The sequence below is a fragment of the Lutra lutra genome, chromosome 5, assembly GCF_902655055.1.
Source record: "Lutra lutra chromosome 5, mLutLut1.2, whole genome shotgun sequence".
In the NCBI taxonomy this organism is placed as follows: Eukaryota; Metazoa; Chordata; class Mammalia; order Carnivora; family Mustelidae; genus Lutra; species Lutra lutra.
This window is the reverse complement of record NC_062282.1, coordinates 38909823-38915945: the sequence shown is the minus strand read 5'-3', so window position 1 is coordinate 38915945 and position 6123 is coordinate 38909823. Positions and strand designations below refer to the sequence as shown.

At 40.2% G+C, this 6123-nt stretch overlaps 1 pseudogene; it reads left to right on the top strand.

Moving 5' to 3' along the window:
- Window positions 1–3139: 3139 nt before the first annotated feature.
- Window positions 3140–5703, top strand: LOC125100725 (nucleolin-like; annotated as a pseudogene).
- Window positions 5704–6123: the final 420 nt, after the last annotated feature.

Below are 6123 nucleotides of genomic sequence, written 5' to 3'. Positions count from 1 at the left end.
CACTCTCTCCCTACACTTCAAAGCGTTTTGATCAGGAAAGGATGCTGTATTTTGTCAAATGCTTTTTCAGCATCTATTGAGAGTATCATATGCTTCTTGTTCTTTCTCTTATTAATGTATTGTATCACATTGATTGATTTGCAGATGTTGAACCAACCTTGTAGTCCTGGGATAAATCCGACTTGGTTGTGGTGAATAATCCTTTTAATGTACTGTTGGATTCTATTGGCTAGTATTTTGGTGAGAATTTTTGCATCTGTGTTCATCAAAGATACTGGTCTGTAATTCTTTTTTTTGATGGGATCTTTGTCTGGTTTTGGGATCAAGGTAATGCTGGCCTCATAAGATGAGTTTGAAAATTTTCTTTCCATTTCTATTTTTTGGAACAGTTTCAGGAGAATAGGAATTAAGTCTTCTTTAAATATTTGGTAGAATTCCCCTGGGAAGCCGTCTGGCCCTGGGCTCTTGTTTTTGGGAGATTTTTGATGACTGTTTCAATCTCCTTATTGGTTATGTGTCTGTTCAGGTTTTCTATTTCTTCCTGGTTCAGTTGTGGTAGTTTATATGTCTCTAGGAATGCATCCATTTCTTCCAGATTGTCAAATTTGCTGGTATATAGTTGCTCATAATATGTTCTTATAATTGTTTGTATTTCTTTGGTGTTGGTTGTGATCTCTCCTCTTTCATTCATGGTTTTATTTATTTGGGCCCTTTCTCTTTTCTTTTTGATAAGTTTGGCCAAGGGTTTATCAATCTTATTAATTCTTTCAAAGAACCAGCTCCTAGTTTCGTTGATCTGTTCTATTGTTTCTTTAGTTTCTATTTCATTGATTTCTGCTCTGATCTTTATTATTTCTCTCCTGCTGGGTTTAGGGTTTCTTTCTTGTTCTTTCTCCAGCTCCTTTAGGTGTAGGGTTAGGTTGTGTATTTGAGACCTTTCTTGTTTCTTGAGAAAGGCTTGTATCGCTATATATTTTCCTCTCAGGACTGCCTTTGCTGTGTCCCACAGATTTTGAACTGTTGTGTTTTCATTATCATTTGTTTCCTTGAATTTTTTCAATTCTTCTTTAATTTCCTGGTTGACCCATTCATTCTTTTTAAAGATGCTCTTTAGTCTCCATGTATTTGGGTTCTTTCCAACTTTCCTCTTGTGACTGAGTTCTAGCTTCAGAGCATTGTGGTCTGAAAATATGCAGGGAATGATCCCAATCTTTTGATACTGGTTGAGACCTGATTTATGACCCAGGATGTGATCTATTCTGGAGAATGTTCGATGTGCACTAGAGAAGAATGTGTATTCTGTTGCTTTGGGATGGAGTGTTCCGAATAGATCTATGATGTCCATCTGGTCCAGTGTGTCACTTAAGGCCTTTATTTCCTTGTTGATCTTTTGCTTGGATGATCTGTCCCTTTCAGTGAGGGGAGTGGTAAAGTGCCCTACTATTATTGCATTACTGTTGATGTATTTCTTTGATTTTGTTATTAATTGGTTTATAGAGTTTGCTGCTCCCATGTTAGGGGCATAGATATTTAAAATTGTTAGATCTTCTTGTTGGACAGATCCTTTGAGTATGATATAGTTGTCCTTCCTCATCTCTTATTATAGTCTTTGGCTTAAAATCCAATTGATCTGATACAAGGATTGCCACCCCAGCTTTCTTTTGATGTCCATTAGCATGGTAAATTGTTTTCCACCCCTTCACTTTAAATCTGGAGAGGTTTTTGGGTCTAAAATGAGTTTCTTGTAGACAGCATATTGATGGGTTTGGTTTTTTTATCCATTCTGATACCCTGTGTCTTTTAATTAGGGCACTTAGCCCATTTACATTCAGGGTAACTATTGAGAGATATGAATTTAGTGCCATTGTACTACCTGTAAGGTGACTATTATTGTATATTGTCTCTGTTCCTTTCTGGTTTACTACTTTTAGGCTCTCTCTTTGCCTAGAGAACCCCTTTCAATATTTCCTGTAGAGCTGGTTTGGTGTTCACAAATTCTTTTAGTTTTTGTTTGTCCTGGAAGCTTTTTTTTTTTTTTTTTAAGATTTTATTTATTTATTTGACACAGAGAGAGAGAAATCACAAGTAGGCAGAGAGGCAGGCAGAGATAGAGGGGAAGCAGGCTCTCTGCTAGCAGAGAGCCCGATGTGGGACTCAATCCCAGGATCCTGAGATTAAACCTGAGCCGAAGGCAGAGGCTTAACCCACTGAGCCACCCAGGCACCCCTGGAAGCTTTCTATCTCTCCTTCTATTTTCAGTGACAACCTAGCTGGATATAGTATTCTTGGCTGCATGTTTTTCACGTTTAGTGCTCTGAATATATCATGACAGCTCTTTCTGGCCTGCCAGGTCTCTGTGGATAAGTCTGCTGCCAATCTAATATTTTTACCATTGTATGTTACAGACTTCTTGTCCCGGGCTGCTTTCAGGATTTTCTCTTTGCCACTAAGACTTTTAAGTCTTATTATTAGATGATGGGGTGTGGACCTATTCTTATTGATTTTGAGGGGGATTCTCTGTGCCTCCTGGATTTTGATGCTTGTTCCCTTTGCCATATCAGGGAAATTCTCTACAATAATTCTCTCCAATATACCTTCTGCTCCCCTCTCTCTTCTTCTTCTGGAATCCCAATTATTCTAATGTTGCTTTGTCTTATGGTATCACTAATCTCTTGAATTCTCCCCTTGTAGTTCAATAGTTGTTTGTCTCTCTTTTGCTCAGCTTCTTTATCATGTCATTTGGTCTTCTATGTCACTGATTCTCTCTTCTGCCTCATTTATCCTAGCAGTAAGAGCCTCCATTTTTTATTGCACCTCATTAATAGCTTTTTTGATTTCAGCTTGGTTAAATTTTAGTTCTTTTATTTCTCCAGAAAGGGCTTTTATTTCTCCAGACAGGGTTTTCTAATATCTTCCATGCCTTTTTTGAGCCCAGTAGCACCTTGTGAATCATCATTCTGAACTCTATATCCAACGTATTACCAATGTCCGTACTGTTAGGTCCCTAGCATTCGGTACTGCCTCTTGTTCTTTTTTTTTTTTTTTTTTTTTCTGCCTTGTCATTTTATTCAGATGAGAATACATGAAGGAGAGTCTCGAGCTCTAGCTAGCAGCCAAGCATACGTGCTCCGGGATCTTCTGTACCAGCAGCTGCCATCGACGTCGCTCGGGTTCCTCTAGGCTCCTCTGCTCCATTCGCCCACCACACACCCTGCCGGCATAAGCTGCCATCATGGTGAAGCTCGCAAAGGCTGGTAAAAATCAAAATGACCCCAAGAAAATGGCTCCTCCCCCAAAAGAGGTAGAAGAAGACAATGAAGATGAGGAAATGTCAGAAGATAAAGATGATGAAAGCAGTGGAGAAGTGGTTATCATTCCACAGAAAAAAGGCAAGAAGGCTACCACTACTCCAGCAAAGAATGTGATGGTTTCCCCAACAAAAAAAGTCACAGTTGCCACACCAGCCAAGAAAGCAGTTGTTACCCCTGGCAAAAAGGCAGTGGCTACACCAGCCAAAAAGACCGTTGCACCTGCCAAAGCAGTAGCAACACCTGGCAAGAAGGGAGCCACACCAGGCAAGGCATTGGTAGCAACCCCTGGTAAGAAAAGAGCAGCCACCCCAGCCAGGGGAGCAAAGAACGGTAAGAATGCTAAGAAGGAAGACAGTGATGAGGAAGAAGATGATGACAGTGAAGAGGAGGATGAGGAAGATGAGGATGAGGATGAAGGTGAGGATGAATTTGAGCCAGAGGTGATGAATGTAGCTGCTGCTACCACTGCCTCCGATGATGAGGATGATGATGATGAGGAAGAATATGAAGACGATGAGGAGGATGATGAAGATGAGGATGAAGATGACTCTGAAGAAGAAGCTATGAAGACTACACCAGCCAAAGGGAAGAAAGCCCCTGCAAAAGCTGTTCCTGTGAAGGCCAAGAGCACAGCTGAGGACGAAGATCAAGAGGATGATGATGAGGATGAAGATGATGAGGAGGAGGATGAGGAAGATGAAGATGAGGAGGAGGAGGAAGACGAGGAGGAGGAGGAGGAGGAAGAAGATGAAGACCCTGTTAAAGAAGCACCTGGAAAATAAAAGAAGGAAATGGCCAAACAGAAAGCAGCTCCTGAAGCCAAGAAGCAGAAAGTAGAAGCTACAGAACCAACTACATCATTCAATCTTTTTGTTGGAAACCTGAACTTCAGCAAATCTGCTCCTGAATTAAAAACAGGCATCAGTGACCTTTTTGCTAAAAATGATCTTGCTGTTGTGGATGTCAGAATTGGTGTGTCTAGGAAGTTTGGCTATGTGGATTTTGAATCTGTGGAAGACCTGGAAAAAGCTTTGGAGCTCACTGGTTTGAAAGTCTTTGGCAATGAAATTAAACTAGAAAAACCAAAGGGAAAAGACAGTAAGAAAGATCGAGATGTGAGAACACTTCTGGCTAAAAATCTGCCTTACAAAGTTACTCAGGATGAATTAAAAGAAGTATTTGAAGATGCTGTGTAGATCAGATTAGTCAGCAAGGATGGAAAGAGCAAAGGGATTGCTTACATTGAATTTAAGACAGAAGCTGATCCAGAAAAAACATTGGAAGAAAAGCAGGGAACAGAGATAGATGGGCGGTCTATTTCCCTGTACTACACTGGAGAGAAGGGTCAAAGTCAAGACTATAGAGGTGGAAAGAATAGCACTTGGAGTGGTGAATCAAAAACACTGGTTTTAAGCAACCTTTCTTACAGTGCAACAGAAGAAACCCTTCAGGAAGTATTTGAGAAGGCAACTTTTATTAAAGTGCCCCAGAACCAAAATGGCAAATCTAAAAGGTATGCATTTATAGAATTTGCTTCATTTGAAGATGCTAAAGAAGCTTTAAATTCCTGTAATAAAAGGGAAATTGAGGGCAGAGCAATCAGACTGGAGTTGCAAGGACCCAGAGGATCACCCAATGCCAGAAGCCAGCCGTCCAAAACTTTGTTTGTCAAAGGTCTGTCTGAGGATACCACAGAAGAAACACTAAAGGAGTCATTTGATGGCTCTGTTCGGGCAAGGATAGTCACTGACCGGGAGACTGGGTCCTCTAAAGGGTTTGGTTTTTGTAGACTTCAACAGTGAGGAAGATGCCAAAGCTGCCAAGGAGGCCATGGAAGATGGTGAATTGATGGAAACAAAGTTACTTTGGACTGGGCCAAGCCTAAGGGTGAAGGTGGCTTTGGAGGCCAAGGTGGTGGCAGAGGAGGCTGAGGTGGATTTGGTGGCAGAGGCCGGGGAGGCTTTGGAGGGCGAGGAGGCTTCCGAGGAAGCAGAGGAGGAGGGGGAGACCACAAGCCACAAGGAAAGATGACGAAGTTTGAATAGTTTCTTCCATCCCTCTGCTTTTCCCTCTTCTGTTTGAAAGAAAAGGACTCTGGGGTTTTTACTCTGTTACCTGATCAATGACAGAGCCTTCTGAGGACATTCCAAGACAGTACAGTCCTGTGGTCTACTTGGAAATTCGTATAGATAACATTTCAAGGGAGATACCCTGTTGATTTTGACTGAATATTCATATAAACTTTTTAAAGAGATGAGTGATAGAGCTAATCCTTATCTGTAAGTTTTGAATTTATATTGTTTCTTCCCATGTACAAAACCATTTTTTTCCTACAAATAGTTTTGTTTTTGTTTTTTGCTTTGGGGGGTGTAAAGGAAAGCATAATGTTTTATCATGGTTTTTGCTTCAGCAACTTTGGGACAAATTAAAAGTCCTAAACTCTGGAAAAAAAAAAAAAGAATACATGAAGAAGAGAATAAAATACTAAAAGGGTGGCAAAGACCCCAGGAAAATGTGCTTTAACCACATCAAAAGAGACCCCAAATCACGGCAGGAAGAATGGGGTTTCAAAAGAGGTTCAGAGAAAAAAAATTTTAAAAAGAAAAAAATTTTAAAAAGAAAAAAAAAAGAAAAAATATAAAAAAAGAAAATATATGTATTAGGCTGGTGAATAGAACAGAGTCACCCACTTAATTCTGGGGGTATTTTGGTCTCTTAGAAGAAACTACCTACTAAAATTTTAAAGAATGGAAAACCTACAAACACACACACACACACACACACACACACATACACACAATAAGGGTAAACA